Consider the following 16,714-nt stretch of genomic DNA (forward strand, 5'->3'; position numbering starts at 1 on the left):
ACTTTCCCCAGGAACATCAGGGTGGCAGCATTTTTAAGAAATCAATATAAAATGTATAGTATTTTAAAAATAAAGTCTGAATAAAAAGAATTTGATAAAAATTCATTCCAACCAGAAACTTAAAAACTCAGCATATTAGAAGAGAACTCCCATGTGATGGAGAAATACCACATTCTCATCAAGTAAAAGATCTCTTCCAGTTGCCAACTGAGGAATCAAACTCATAACACAGTATTAGGTGATAGCCCAAAGCATAAATACAAATCTCCTGTACAGAAGAATTTTAGTGCTATATATAAATATATATATATATATATATTTATATATATATATATATACACACACATATGTATATATATATGTATGTATATATAGCCCCTTTAAAAAGAAATAACATGACCTTTATAAAAAAATCCCTTGAAAATGTTTGATAGTTTGGCCTTTTTGTTTTTATTTCATGAAGTTAGGCAAGCAATTAAGGTAAACATTCAGTATTTGGAGCTACATTTCTTTGGACCAAACAAATCCAGAGTTTTGGCATCTTCCAACACATGGGAAACAATTGAAAAATAGTCAAAAAGCTGTTAATCATAGGAGTAATGGAACTAATTTGATGTTTTTGAGTGCCGTTCTTTTGAGAGCCTGCATGATGACCACCATTGTTACTAATGGGAATCCATCCCAATATACATGTCCAGATAACAAGAAGTGAAGGAATACAGGATGATAGCTCCCATGTAACATAGCACTCCGTAACTGGGCAGCTATTTTTTTTTCTCTACCTTTAAAACAGTTATCTTAGTTTTACCTGCAATGCTATCTAAACAGAATGACAGCATCTATATATGATTGGATGGAAGCCAGGAGTGAGGTATTTAAAATTCTAGCCCAATTGTCTGATGCAGTTCAAGTTTTAGCTTTTATAGCCAAGAACACACTCAGAATTGCTTCCTTTGTGGTTTGCAGACAAATTTGTTAAACAATGCCATCAACCTACTGGCTAAGTTTTCCTATTACTTTCCATTACAGCACATCCTAAAGTAGCAAATAAATAATAACCACCATATTGCCACAATTATACTTATCTACTTTACTTTATAGTTGTTTTTCCTATGTGATTATTTTATCTGTTTAGACAATTACTATTAAGTAGCCAAGTGAATCCAAACATGTATTTATACAGTGGAACTTTGTCTACTTGATTGTGGGGAGAGCATAGGGAAAGTGTGCTGCTCAGGTTTGAACTCGGGGCCTGGTGCTTACTAAGCATGGATTCTGCCACTTGAATCATACTCCAAGTCCTTTTTCCATGAGTTAATCTCCAGATAAAGTGTCACTCTTTGCCCAGGGCTAGCCTCAAACCATGAGCTTCCTACTTAGCATCTCTAGAGTAGCTAAGACTCTAGATATGTACCCCATGTCTGCCTTCCATGTCTGGAAATCTACATTTTTCCCACAGCTGATCTGGAATCATAGTACTTCAGACCTCTGTCTCCCTGAGTATCTGAGATTATAGGAATGACTTACTGTGCTCAGTCTTGGGATTATTGACTTTTACTCTGACAGCAAGTTTGATGTCTGCTAATAATGTAGATCAATAACCTCCAAACTGGTGTGTACATAAGAACCATATGGTAAAAAAAGAAACTTTAAAAATGTAAGTTTGCCGATTATTCATCTGAAACATTCTAATTTTGTCACTTCTGGCATTGGAGCCTGAAAAGGAATATTCTTTTTAATTGCCTCTCCCCATTGTCCACTTTAGTTTCCCTTGTGTTGCAGGAAGTTGTAAAATGCTAACTCCAGGAAATAATTTGTCCTGGCTCTACTCTTGATTGAGCAAACCAAACTAAAACTAAGCTCTTCATGAGAGAAATACAAGGATAGGAGCAAAATCTAATTAGGATATAAAGGCCTTCCATTGTGGATACATTGCTTTCTAAATAAAAACTTTCTTTGGTGATCCGTAAGATTGCTCTATGGGAGACAAATTCATATATGAAAACTGAATTCTCAGATGACATAATTTAGAGAAGGATTGCTTTGTTGAGTCTGAATGTTGCACTTCCAATTAAGTATTCCATTGAACAATAAAAGACTTACCTGCCCCCCTCAAAAAAAGCTAAACTTACAAAACAAAGGGAGAATTAAACAATAAGTAAAAATTAACCCCAATAGGATGAGGAAAGTAAGAACATTTCCAAACTAGATGTTATACCTTAATCCTCTACTCTTCTTCGTCTCATTAAGTCAGAACAGAAAGGTAATACTAGGAAAGCTCTACCGGATTCCTAGCTATGCTTCCAGCAGTTAGCACCCTCCAGATGTGGAAATCCAGCATCGGACAATTATTAGGAGGAAAACAGAGAAGGAGGATTAACCTTACAAGGAAAGTGTTGTGATGTTAGGAGGGAGTAGAGTGTGGTTTGGAGCAGGCTGACCTGTGGGAAGAGACATAATATCATTACTTGTTTTATAGACCTCGTCTCTATCCCACTAAGAATTTGTAAACTGTGCTGCCCGCATGCGATGCTTTCGGTGAATGAAACCACCTGCTGCCCAGTAAAGCAAAGGACAAAGCTACAGAAGGTTTGTACGTCCTGCTCCCTCTTTACTCTTAGACACATGTGTGTGTGGTACCATAGGGAGAGATGTTTCTTCCTTGTGGCTAGTGGGCACACCTGATCCACACCTACACTTTCAGCTTTTCTTTTTCTTGCTCTTTTTGTGGTCAATTGGAGATAAGAATCTCATGAAACTTCCTGTCCAGACTGGCTTTGAATCTCAATTCTCAAATCATAGCCTCCTGAGTAGCTAGGATTACAGACATGAGCTACTAGCTCACCACTAAACCTTAGATTCTTTACATTGCTAAACCACAATTTTAACTGAGCTATGAAAATATATTGTTTCTTGTAGTAACAATGAGAAACAGAAAAAGAAACTTTAAAAATGTAAGCTTGCCAATTATTCATCCGAAACATTCTATTTTTTTTTTTTTTGGGTCCGGTCGTGGGGCCTGAACTCTGGGCCTGGGCGCTGTCCCTCAGCTCTTCAGCTCAAGGCTAGTGCTCTACCACTTGAGCCACAGCGCCACTTCTGGCTTTTTTCTTTTTGCTTATGTGGTGCTGAAGAATCGAACCCAGGGCCTCAGGCATGCAAGGCGGCAAGCGCTCTACCACTGAGCCACCTTCCCAGCCCTCATCCGAAACATTCTAATTTTGTCACTTCTGGCATTGGAGCCTGAAAATGAATATTCTTTTTAATTGCCTCTCCCCATTGTCTACCTTAGTTTCCCTTGTGTTGCAGGAAGTTGTAAAATGAAAAGAAACAGATGTATCAGAAGATCAAACAATACTCTGATATGTATAGGCTATCCACATTAGAGTTCAAGATGCTATATTACCTTCATTGTATTAAAGTAAATACATTTTTATTTCAAAATGTAATTTGAAAGGGTTCAAATTTTAGATTAGAATAAATATTAGCTAGAAGGTTTATTTTGCAATGTATGAATATTAATAGCATATAAGATACATTTCTTTATAAATATGTATACATATGGAATTTTATCTGTGTATATACCCATATGTATATATAATGGAATTTTACTCATCCATTAAGAAGAAACATAGAGGGACATATTAAATAGCCTAAGTTAGAAACAGAGAGACAAAAGACACATATTTTCTTATATGTGAAAGTTAGGTATAATAATATAAATATATGTAAACATACACAAGGTCATATTCATATATACACAGACATATTAACTAAAGTATGGCACATTCAGAGGAGGATTCTGATTATGTAAGTCCTCTGACTAACGTACAGTTTATCAAAGTAAATCCTTGTGGGATGTCTCTATCAGAGATAGAACCCGGACCTGGGTAGAGATGGTTCATTTAGTTAATCCAAATTTTGGAAATATACAAAAGAATGGAAAGGTCTGCTATTTCTTTAGTCAATTGTTTATAAAAACTTTAAAAAGTTACTAATAAAAATCTTGAGATTCCTTTAATTTTCCTTTAATTTAAGATTAAATACTTGCTTTAATTCTCCCTATGTTTACCTGGTATGTGAAAATATAGCAAGAAATATTCTTCCCTTAGAGTCACCTTCCTGTCTCAGATAAATGGAGTGAATCCATGACTCTGCTTGACACAATCTAGAGGATCTACCCTGCTGCTTCATGGTTATTTAATTATGCAATTACTCATCAGGTTCTCATTTAGTCCACTGAATTATAAATAGGGAATCATAATGAAATCAACACTGAGGATTAAGTTATACCAAGGGCAGGATACAGAAAGTGTTAGTGCTATTTTTCTTCCCTGCTGGCTCATTAGCCTAGCCCCTTAGACATAGGTCAGAAATTAGTCACTACTGAAAATGAGACATTTTCAAGCTGTGTTGATGAAATTTTGAAAGATAATTGATTTACCTGCCTGCTGATACTCTTTAGTGTTTAAAAATGATATACATATCTATATATATGACATGTATTATGTGACATATATCACATTATAATTATAACCATATATAATTACATACCAGGAATTCTTGGTCAAAGAATGGAATGATTCTTGTTAATAAATGAAAATGATTAAATCTCAGAATTTAGGAAGACTAAGTGTTGGAAGATAGTTCTTCTAAAAATAAAAACATAACATTTTTAAAGGAATTATCTACCAAAACCTAGATCCATATAAATTTTACTGTTCTGATTTTTAAACAATGAAAGTTGGAGGAAAAAAAAAACCCGTTGAATTGGATATTCAGAAATTAGATGTAAGAAATCCTTAACAGGGGCTGGGAAGGTGGCTAAGTGGTAGAGCGCTTGCCTTGCATGCCTGAGGCCCTGGGTTCGATTCTTCAGCACCACATAAGCAAAAAGAAAAAAGCTGGAAGTGGCACTGTGGCTCAAGTGGTAGAGCACTAGCCTTGAGCTGAAGAGCTGAGGGACAGCACCCAGGCCCAGAGTTCAGGCCCCACGACTGGACCACCCCCCCCCCCAAAAAAAAGAAATCCTTAACACAGGGCTGGGAAGGTGGCTCAGTGGTAGAGCGCTTGCCTTGCATGCATGAGGCCCTGGGTTCGATTCCTCAGCACCACATAAGCAAAAAGAAAAAAGCTGGAAGTGGCGCTGTGGCTCAAGTGGTAGAGCGCTGGCCTTGAGCTGAAGAGCTGAGGGACAGTGCCTAGGCCCAGAGTTCAGGCCCCACAACCGGACCCCTCCCTCCTCCCCCCCAAAAAAGAAATCCTTAACACAATTTCAAATATTGCAGTAGAAAATGTACATGATCATTTATATTTCTTGCTTTTCTACATTAGGATCAGTCTACAAATAAAGCACCAAAACTATGTTGTTTCATATTTCCGTAAGCAAGTGTGTTCTATTTCATCTTAAAATCTAGAAAAATATTAATGTGGATAATTTACCTCTAAAACTGAATCACACCTGTTGGACACCAGTGGCTCATGTCTGTGATCCTTACTGCTCAGGAGGCTGAGACCTGAGGATCACAGTTTAAAGCGAGCCTGGGAAGGAAAGTCTGTGAGACTCTTTATCTCCAATTAGCCACCAAAAAGCTAGAAATAGAGCTGTGGTTCAAGTGGTAGAAAACTTGCCCTGAACAAAAAAGCTTAGAGGCAACACTCAGGCTCTAAGTTCAAGGCCTAGGACTAGCACAAATGGGCACACACACAATTGCACACACACATCACACTTGGTGTTTTTAATGCTAGCTAGTTAACCATGGAGATGAAAAATTCTACCTAATTTCCTAGGTTTCCATTGTAACAAATCTTATACTGAAAACTACTTATACTGACATCTACATCTGCTATGATTGCACATTTATGACTCGGGCAGAGGGGTGTTGGTCCATCCTGCCCATATCCTTTCTGGAGTACTTCCTGACATTTTTACCTTACTATTGAGAGTTGCTTAGTATCGGCCCAAGAAGGGACCTAGCAAACCAGTGTTGGTGTTGGCATCCATATGTTAATGATTGGACAAAGCACCTTATTTGCCTAAGCTCTCATTTTCCAATAAGAGTAATTGCCTTAATGCCCTTTCTTTGCTAGTCTAGAATATACTTTCATAATTAAAGGAGAAAGTGCATATATGGAACATCTGTCTGGGTATCATAATTACCTTGAACCACACTTCTCATGTAAAATAATTCGTCATACATTATTATGAAATCATTTCTGTTCTGTCCATGGCAGCTGGGAGTATTTATACTTCGTAGAGCTATATGCAATGCCTTGCTTCCCTCTTTAGTTATCTCCTTTTGGATCTTTATTTCCCAAGACTCTAGTCTCTTTTAGAGAGGAAGGAAAGCCATATTTCTGAAAGCCAAGATTCACTTCAGTTTAACAGTAAGTCTACACTGTATACTTGAGATGATCAAAACTGGCTTGCATCTTATTATTCCATTGAGTCTAAATTCTAAAGGACATGTCGGCTGATTAGGGTGGTTTTTGTGTGCACAAAAGCACAATGATTATGACAAGTTACCTGACTCTTCTGGGAAAGGGGGCTATATTAGATAATATGCTATTTGGTTATTAACTAGGAAACTTTATGACTAAATTATTGCAAGCTGGGAAAATTTCTGATTTGATCTCTGTGAGTCCTGGTTTCAGATAGCATGCCTTGGGTGAGACTTAATCTAATAAACTTTGCACTTGGCCTAGGTAGCTTGTTGATATCTAACATGTGATTACGAAATCAACAAATAACAATTGAAAGCCTACTACATGCCAGGAAATCTGTTAGACTCTGAATTTAAAAAAAAAAACAAAAACCTACAATGTTTGGGCTGGGTGCTAGTGATGTATACATGTAATCCTAGCTACTCATGAGGCTGAAACCTGAGGATTGTGGTTCAAAGCCAATCCTGGCAGGTAAGTCTGTGAGAGTCTTATCTCCAGTTGGCCACCAAAAAGCCAGAAGTTAAGCTAGGGCTCAAGCAGTAGAGCACTAACCTTGAGCACAAAAGCGAAGGGACAGCACCTAGGCCCTGATTTCAAGTACACACACACACACACACACACACACTTGCTTTTAGACTGGTATTAGTGGCTCACCTGTATATATCTACTTACTCAAGAAGCTGAGATCTGAAAATCCCAGCATATGAATCTTTGAGACTCTTATCTTTAAATAATCAGCAAAAAGCTAGAAGCAGAAGAAGACTAAAATGGTAGAACAGCTATGAGCACAAAAACCAAGCCAGAGAATGAGGCTCTAATCCAAGCCCCAGTCCAGGCACACACAAAACATTTCATCTTAAAAGTGTCTCATTTATCCAATTGCTATTCCATAAATTGAAATGTTCAAAATAAGACAAAAATAAAACTACGCGAGGAATAAAAATCACCAAGTACATTAAGTGCATAGTATCTGGTAAATTTATAAACAAAATCTCTGATGGTTCATTAACCCAGGGTTTTTCTTGTTTTTTTTTTTTTTTTGTCAACACGATAGAGTCCTTACTATATCTGTATGCTAAACAGCATGTGCTATCTTTGAAACAATGCTTCAAAGTGAGCTCCAGTTTTACAATTTTATAGACACTACAGGAAGTACGGGAATGCACATGTGTTATTCATTCAAATAAAGTCATATTCTTACGCTTGATATGCTTTCAGAAACTGGAGGAAAAGATTAAAGTGAACATGTATTTAGGGATACATTTTGGTGTCTATGACTAGGTGGGATTCTTACGACTTTCAAATTATGAAAATACTAAGAAAGGAATATTGAACAGCAGTGCTAGTTTCACAGGAAAGAGATAAAGGATCAGGGCCTAATTTGAGAGGAAATCCCTTATCCCACTTCCCAGATATTTGGTGAATGGTTGGCAATATCGTAAATCCCTTTTGATTAAAATAACACCTACCATACACAGGACATAAAACTCACAGGAAAGAGTAAATCATAGGCTCATATTTGTCATAGAAGTCAAGAAGAGATAGCAAGCAGGGGTGTGATGCCAAAGGAAGGTAGAAAGGGATAATTCCCCAGTAAAGCGGAATCAGGAAGCAGAGGCCAGGGTAAACTATGTCATAATTTACTTAAACTATCATTTCTCAAAAAAGAAAAACAGCTTAAGATGTACTTTAAACTAGCTTAGCATCTACAAGGATCTATAAACATATTTAAGTGTCCCTAGTCTCTGAGAATTTTTAATTTTTACCTGTTCATTTTGATGTTACATGTAAAGGCAAAATTTGCCTTTTGTAGTAATTTTTGCAATCAGAAGATTTTTTTTGAAAGAAAATCATTCGTCTCTCAGATGATTATTTGTCAAACACAGTGTGTAGACATCTGTAGCAGCCAGCCTAGAAGATTGTTTCCCCTGAGCTTAGATTGCTCATTTAGGAAACAAGAACAGGACCCACCTAGAAAGAGACAGCTGCTAGAGGTCACCTGGGTGATTCCATTCAGTCTCAATCCATTAGACTCAGAAAAGGACAATGCTGGAGGGTTTCTCTGACTCCACAGGGGACTTGGAGACAGTTTCAGCATATAATTGTGCAGAGAACTTAAGAATCCACTGCAGAAATGTGATATTTATCAGAAAGGTAGGCTAAGGGGAAATGTTTCTCTGGAAATGATTCTTAAGACAATAGCATCTCACATCTTATTGGCACATGAGCTTCAGAAGTTAAGAAATGCTTATTTGCAGTGTTTTCTAATCATTGTCCCCAGTCATCAGAATCACTGGAACAATTCGATTTAGAAGAAATACAGAGCAAAGTGGCACAGTCCTGGCCTACTGAATTGCAGTTTTCTCGATAGGAGCCAGAAAAGCTGCTTTCTTATATAAACCTCCCAGGAGGTTCTGAGACACACAAGAGATTAAAAGCCAGTGTTCAGAGTTAACAGTAACTGCCCGACAACACAGTGCCTATCTGAGCCACCTCCTTCCTTCCTGCTTTTATTCCCTTTCATATATTGTATATATTGAAAATATAGCTTCCTCTCACGGAGGCAGCTAGCACATAGGCTGGGGCGGGAGGGAACGAGACAGGTGAGCCAAGCGCTTCCACATGAGACATCTAAGGGAGACCCTAACGTGTAAGATGTCTCTGTTTCTTTTTTGTGCACATATCAAGAGAGGATCAGAAGAAGAAAAACACTCAGAATTCTCCATCACTCTGAAGGACTGTCCCAAGAACTGCTCTGTGACATGGAAGACAATGTCTAAGAAAAGTCTAAATTTAATGAAATGGGAAAGGAAGGTAGTTGGGAATGGAAAGATTATGGATGAACTGGAGGAGGAAAAAAGCCCAATAGGACGCTATCTCCTTACCCCAAACCACCCTCCAGAGCCCTCCTGCTTCTAATGCAAAAACCCAGTGTCTTTAGTAGACTTACAAAGTGAAAGATGACTCAAGTATGAAATGAAAATTTATATAAAGTCAAAGGAGGTCCATATATAATGATAAAGGGATCAACTCAGTAGGAAGATATACAAATTCTAAATATATACACCCAATACTAGATCACTTAAATATAAAAGGCAAATACTACTGGATCCAAAAGGAAAAATAGATACCAACACAATGGTACTTATGGACCTTATCTCACTTTCAGCAACAGGTAATTCAGAAAGAAAATCCATGAAGAAACATAGTAGTAAACCCATACCGTAGACTACATAGGCATAATGTAGCTACAACATTTCCTTCAAAAACTATAAAATATATTTTATTCAATTTCCTACATAGAACACTCTTTAGTACAAATAATACATTAGGCCACAAAGCAAATATCAACAAAGTTTTAATTAACATTTTTAAGTAGTTGTACAAAGGCTTTCAATTCAACAAGTCAGAGTAAGAGTACAATGCATCTTGAATAATGTCACTCCTTCCATTGTTCCTCTCCATCTTTCCCAATCCCATCCATGCCTCAGGAATTTTATTTTTGTTTTTGTCATTCATGGGGCTTGAACTCAGGGCTGGAGGTGCTGTCTCTGAGCTGGCACACACACACACACATACAGAATCCTATTCAAGTTTTGAGCAGTTATACAACAATAAATGACCAGAACAAAATTATAAAGATTCAGAATGAAACTGCTCCTACCCTCAACTACTTATAATCTCTGGTAGCCAGAAGAGAATAGAAACAATAAGGACTATAAAGATTATAAGAAACTAACATAAATAATTGCTCACTAACAAATTGGAAAGCCTGGACTGACATAGAGGATAAATTCCTAAATATGTTATACTAAGACTGAAGATGGACTCAGAAACAGAAGTGTGTCCATGTGAAATAGAAGTGTATGTGTGTGTGTGTGTGTGTGCACGTGCATGCTACTACTGAGGTTTGGACTCAGGGCTAAGGAGCTGTTTTGTTTTTTGCTAAAAGCTGGTGCTTTACCATTTGAGCCACCACTCTACTTGCAGCCTTTGGGTAGTTAATGAGAGATTAGAGTCTCATGGACTTTTCTGCTCAAGCTGGCTTTGAACTACAATCCTCACATCCCAGCCTCTTAAGTAGCTAGGGTTATAGTCGTGAGCCACCAGTGTCCAGCAAGAATAAATAAAAATTCCAAACAGACCGATATTAAGTAACAAAATTGAAGTGAAATCTTGAAGAAAAAGTCAGGGTCCAATGATTTCACTGATGAATACAACACAACTTTTAAAGAAGAACTAATGCTAGTTCTTCTCAAACTATTCCAAAAATTGGAAAAGAGAAAACGGTAAGATTCCTCCCACAAGGTCAGCAAGCCTCTGAAAGCAGACCAAAGTACAATGACAAAATGAAAATTGCAGAGTAATATTCCTGATGCAGAAATTAAAAAGGCAAATTAGATGAGGACTAGTGAGAGAGGGCTGGCTGGCAGGGGAGGATAAAAAATGTTAAATACTATTGAAATCGATTATTTGGAGTTATGGAAATGGAACTAGGGAAACTTGTGGGGGATTCTTTTTGTGGAGGGAGGAGGCAAGAAGTATCACTGATGGGTGAGACGGATGAGGACCTGCAGTAAGGACCGCTCCAGCTACCTCAGTCAGCTAACAAACCATTCTCAAAAATGAAATCTATAAACTAAATCCAGAAGCCTCCTCTCCCCTCCCCTCAATCAGATGTACTTATATACAAGACAAAGGCCACAGAAATCAAAAACAGGGACGAAGGGGCAATCTGACTTGTTGATTGATAGTCTCAATCTCTCCTCCTGGGCGTGTGTCCACTTTGGAGCGTGGTCTCTTGAGAGAACACCAGCACTGCAGTTCGGCTATAAATAACAGCGTTGTGTCCCTGACTTAGCAGCTTATCTCGTCTGTCTTCATGTTGGAATTAACAGTAAAATAGGCTGTCATGAGAATACACCTGAAATCAGTCATTTTAAGGGAAGAAAACAACTGGCTCTTTTTGCTTTTACAATGACCTAGAAAGCAGATCCAGTTTAGAATAGTTAAAAAAGGACAGACTCTTCCATAAATAGTGTCAGAAAAACAGGGTATTCACATATAGAAGAACACTCACTCCAGACTATAAGCCAAAATTAACCTCACATAGGAAAAGGATTTAATTTAATATTATCTGAAATTTTAAAATGACTACAGGAAAACATAAGGGAAAAGTTCCATGACATTTAATGATGTTTTAGATATGACCCACCCTAAACAAAAGCAGAGGAAATCATTGCTGATTGAAAGACAGTCTAAAGACGGTAGAAAATGTTTGTAAATTACATATTCTATGAAGGGCTAATACCTAAAATACGAATATGCAAGGGACTTGAATAATTCTGCAAATGATATAGTCTCATTCTTTAAGGCTGAATCATACATTATAGAGCACATTTACCATATTTTCTTTATCCATTTATCTGTTGATAGATACCTAGGTTGATTCTATAACTTAGCTATTGTCCATAGTGCTGCTGTAAATTTGAGTGTGTATGCATCTCTATGAGCTGACTTGTATCCCTTCAGTAATGTATAGATATATACACACACATAAATGTGGATACATATATGTACACACATACATGCCCAAGAGAGGTACAGACAGGGTCATATGCTAGTTCTAATTTCAGTTTTTGAGGAAAATCCACATGATTTCTATACTTGCACTATTGAAGTACATTGTATAAATGTATGTAAAGATCATAATGAAATCCATTAAGATGGGGGGGGTCCAGTCGTGGGGCCTGAACTCTGGGCCTGGGTGCTATCCCTCAGCTCTTCAGCTCAAAGCTAGTGCTCTAACACTTGAGCCACAGCGCCACTTCTGGCTTTTTTCTTTTTGCTTATGTGGTGTGAGGAATCGAACCCAGGGTCTCATGCATGCAAGGCAAGTGCTCTACCACTGAACCACCTTCCCAGCCCCTCCATTAAGAATTTCAACAAAGTTAATGAGGATAAAAAATAACATGGTGGTAAATATGAACAAACAGTAACATATGCATATATGGAAATATCATGATCAAATCCCACACAATGGGCAACTTAAATGCATTAATAAAAATGTGGCTAAAGAGACATACAGCCAGGTGCTAGTGGCTTACGCCTGTAATTCTAACTACTCAAGAGGCTGAGATCTGAGCGTGGCAGTTTGAAGCCAGTCTGAGAAGGAAAGTCCATGAGACTCTTACCTTCAATTGAGCACCCAAAAAGAAGAAGTGGAGCTGTGGCTCAAGTGATAGAGCACTAGCCTTGAGCACAAAAGTCAGAGACAGACCCTGAATTTAAGCTTCCCCATTGGCCAAAAAAAGAATACCAGCAGAAAAAGTTTCATAAGAATACATTATAAAACAGATTTCAAAGAGACTGTTGGAAATCTTCAGTGACAGGACATGAAGTATTTATGAACTCACTTTCCTTAAAGTTTCTAACTTAGGATAAAAGCTGAGAGAGCACCAGAATATAAACACAAGGGCAGAAGGTTTATTTTCTTCTGTAAATAAGGATTTATGTGTGCAGTATCAAATCTTAACACTTTACCATATCAATATGTATAATAACTAAGAGATGCTACAGGATTTTTTAGATTAAAAGACAAACACCAAGCTGGTCTGGATTCTTCTGTATGAGTCGTAGTTCCACGGTAAGACTATAGGGGGCACCACAGACCTTCCACAGCAGCTGTCCCATGAATAGTGATAGATGCTTAGACCAAGAGATGGAACCTTCTGGACAGCCAGGCATTGGAACACGTTACCTCTCCCGAACTAGCTTATGTTTGTCCCAAAGTGTGCTGTTTTTATGCCAGATATGACAAAAAGATTGGAAGTTACAGCAGTACTACATATAAATCTGTTAAGCTTGAATAGGTGTGACCTATTGGCTTCTTGGATTGACAAATCTTAATATTTATCTTGAGCTTCACATGATTAAAGGTTCATCCACATAAACTAGATTTCTAGAATGCTTCACAAAGCTGAATAAAGTTCTCAAAAGAAATTCAGATGGCCAGCATCTTTAGCCAGCAGGGAAAGGCTGGTCACACTAACCTGAGATTCTCTTATCCTTGTCAGAATGGTTGCCAAACAACAAATGATGTGGAGAATGGGGTGAAAAATCCTAATCCACTGTTGGGGGACACAAAGACTACTGCAACTACTATAGAAATCAGTGATTTCTCAAAAAACTAAAGCTACCTGTTATACCATTCTTGGACATTATACTGGAAGGAATATAATTCAGCATACAATAGGGATATTTGCTTAGGCTGGTAATAAACTCATGTTTGTTGAGGGACTATTCACAATAGCTAAGTAATGGAATCAGTCTAGGTGCCCAGCAAATGATGAATTTATAAAGAAAATGTTGCATATATGTATATGTATATATATACACACATGTGTGTATGTAAGTGTGCACAAGCACATGTACAATGGAGTATTATTCAGTCATTAAGGATAAAACCATGTCATCTGCAGAAAAATGTATGGAAATGGAGATCATGGTAAATGAAATACTGCACATTCAGAAAGACATGCATTTTTCCCTTCATATATGGAAACAATAGGAAAGGGAAGGAAGGAAGGAAGGAAGGAAGGAAGAAAGGAAAAAAGAAAGAGGAAGGAAGGAAAAAAGGAAGAAAGAGAAAAATAAAAAAGTAAAAGAAGGGCTGAGCATTGGTATCTCATACTTGTAATCCTAACTACTCAGGAGGCTGAGATCTGAGGACCAGGATTCAAAGCCAGCCTGGGCAGGAAAGTCCCTGAGACTCTGATCTCTAGTGAGCCACCAGAAAACCAGAAGTGATGCTGTGGCTAAAGTGATAAGAGCACTAGCCTTGAGCAAAAGAGCTCAAGGACAGAGTCAAAGCACCATGACCACCAACAAAAGAAGTAAAAGAAGGAAGAAAGGGACAGGAAGAAGGAAGGAGGGAAGGAAGGAAAGAAGGGATAGAAGGAAAAAGGTGACTAAGAGGAAAGGGACCCGTGGGAAGCAGATAGGTGTGGCTAAAAGGAAGAAGACAAAAATACTATCAAGCCACTTTATGTACATATGTAAAAATATGAGAATGGAACCCATCACTTTGAACAAATCATATACTAATTTAAAAGAAAGCTATTGCTGCAGAGAGTTTGTATAGATGGAAATAGCAAAGACCAACTGGCAGACCACTAATAAAAAGCAACGATGGGTTAGCTATATCTCATGCCCCACAGATTGAAATCTACAAGTCAGGATTCTCATTTTCGGCAGAATCTTTGGTAGCTCTGACATCACTGGCTCTTCATTTCCAGTGGTAGCAGCCAGGTGTGCTCAGCAGGTCTGTCCTGGCTCTTTAGAAAGTATGTGACCTTTGCTGTGCTAGAGCCTTACCCATCCTGCTTGTTTGTATGATCTGCTTTGCCCTCTCAACAACTAGGCTCCAGAGCTCTGGGCACATGGATGCAAGGTCACTTGGCACGACTAGGAATGTCCTGTTTGTCTTTAATCAGAAGCGACTGACTCTGTATAAAGTGAGTAATCATTCACTAAGGCAAATCAGCCTTCCAGTAGAATTTCAGATCTATCCTTGGTATAGGTATTAATAACCTTCCTTCACAAAGGAGACTTGAGGTTTGAAAAGCCACACAGCTTGTAGGGAAGCAGACAAAATGGCACATGCACATTGCAATTCTCAGTCCCAGCCTCCACGTGGCACTAGGCTTGTGTTTGAGGGACATACTTGCTATTTATGGGTAATGTTGACTCTTGCCAGAACTGTGCTGTGTCGTTCTGCAACTTAGTGTGCACTGAAATCATTGAACAGTTCTCCCACCCAAGCACAGTTCACTCAGACATTAAAAAAATTATTTACTTTTTGTTTATGTGGCACTAAAGAATCAAACCCAGGGCCTCATGCTTGCTAGGCAAGCACCCTATGGTTAAGCCACATTCCCAGCTTAAGAGCAGACATTTTTGAGAGTTAAACAGGAAATGCTGGTTTTGAAAGGCATCAACCAACCAACCTAAACATACTGGTACTTAGCAGATTTTTATGATCACAGAAATTATTCTAATATAAGCAAAAATGTCTAAAATGTTGCTACAAAATAAGCAGTGGACTTCCCTTCACTGGCTCATGAGAGAGGTGCCATTGACCAAGATGCATTGTATTCATCAACTGCTTTATTGAATGGTAATTCCTTGTACAACTACTCAAAGAAAAAGAAAAATCCTGAAAGAAGACCTGAGAAAGTAATTTTAAAATGTTCACATTTGTGCCCTGTCTAATCAGAATTTTTTTATGGCTACCATAATTTAAAAAAGAACAAGATAATAGGCCTTAACAATGCATTTACAATTGTGCTTTCCTTTTCTAAAGTATATTTCTGTTGATAAAGGGTGCCATGGAATAATTATAATGATTTATTTTCTTTTCTAAGAATCCATCAAGGACAATCGGCTGTATTTGTATTACCTGCCCATTTTTTAGCACTTGCAAGCTTTATATCTTATTTTGAAGTTTTCAAAAGAGTATAACTAGAACATTTTACACAAAGGACAGACATCTCTTGTCATTCAATTCAATTTCTATTTGAGAAAGCTTGGCATTGGCTCAGAAAGGCTGCCCAAAGTTACCAAGCCAAATGCAGCAGCTCACACCCATAATCCTAGCTACTCAGGAAGGTGAGATCTGAGGATTACATTCAAAGCCAGCCCAGGCAGGAAAGTTTGTGAGACTCTTATCTCCAATTAACCATGAAAAAAGTCAGAAGTGGATTAAGTGGGCGAGTGCTAGCCTTGAGCAACAAAGCTCAGGGACAGCATGTAGGTTCTGAGTTTGAGCTCCAAGACCTGCACACACACACACACACACACACACACACACACACACACACACACACACACACACACACACACACACACACGTAGGTTCTGAGTTTGAGCTCCAAGACCTGCACACACACACACACGCACGCACACACGCACGCACGCACACACACACACACACACACATACTGAGAGAACAAGAATCAGAACCAGAACCATGCCAGAGACTGCTGTTTTCAGCTTAGTACCTCCATCTGCCTGGTGGGAGTCAGGTCTCATGGTTTCTTGAACTACTACTTGTGTTGCTGAGTGCATTCAGGGCTCTGAATGCCCTTTTACCTAGGCCATTTTGAAGACTTGTTTTTGAAGCTGGAAACCCTGAGAAATAAGGCTCCTTTTGGTCAAAAAGAACAGGCTTGTTTTCCCCCTTGTGACAGAAGCTCAGCGAGACCCACTG

Source organism: Dipodomys spectabilis, unplaced genomic scaffold (assembly GCF_019054845.1).
Source record: "Dipodomys spectabilis isolate Male_0828 unplaced genomic scaffold, ASM1905484v1 ptg000019l, whole genome shotgun sequence".
NCBI classification, from domain to species: domain Eukaryota; kingdom Metazoa; phylum Chordata; class Mammalia; order Rodentia; family Heteromyidae; genus Dipodomys; species Dipodomys spectabilis.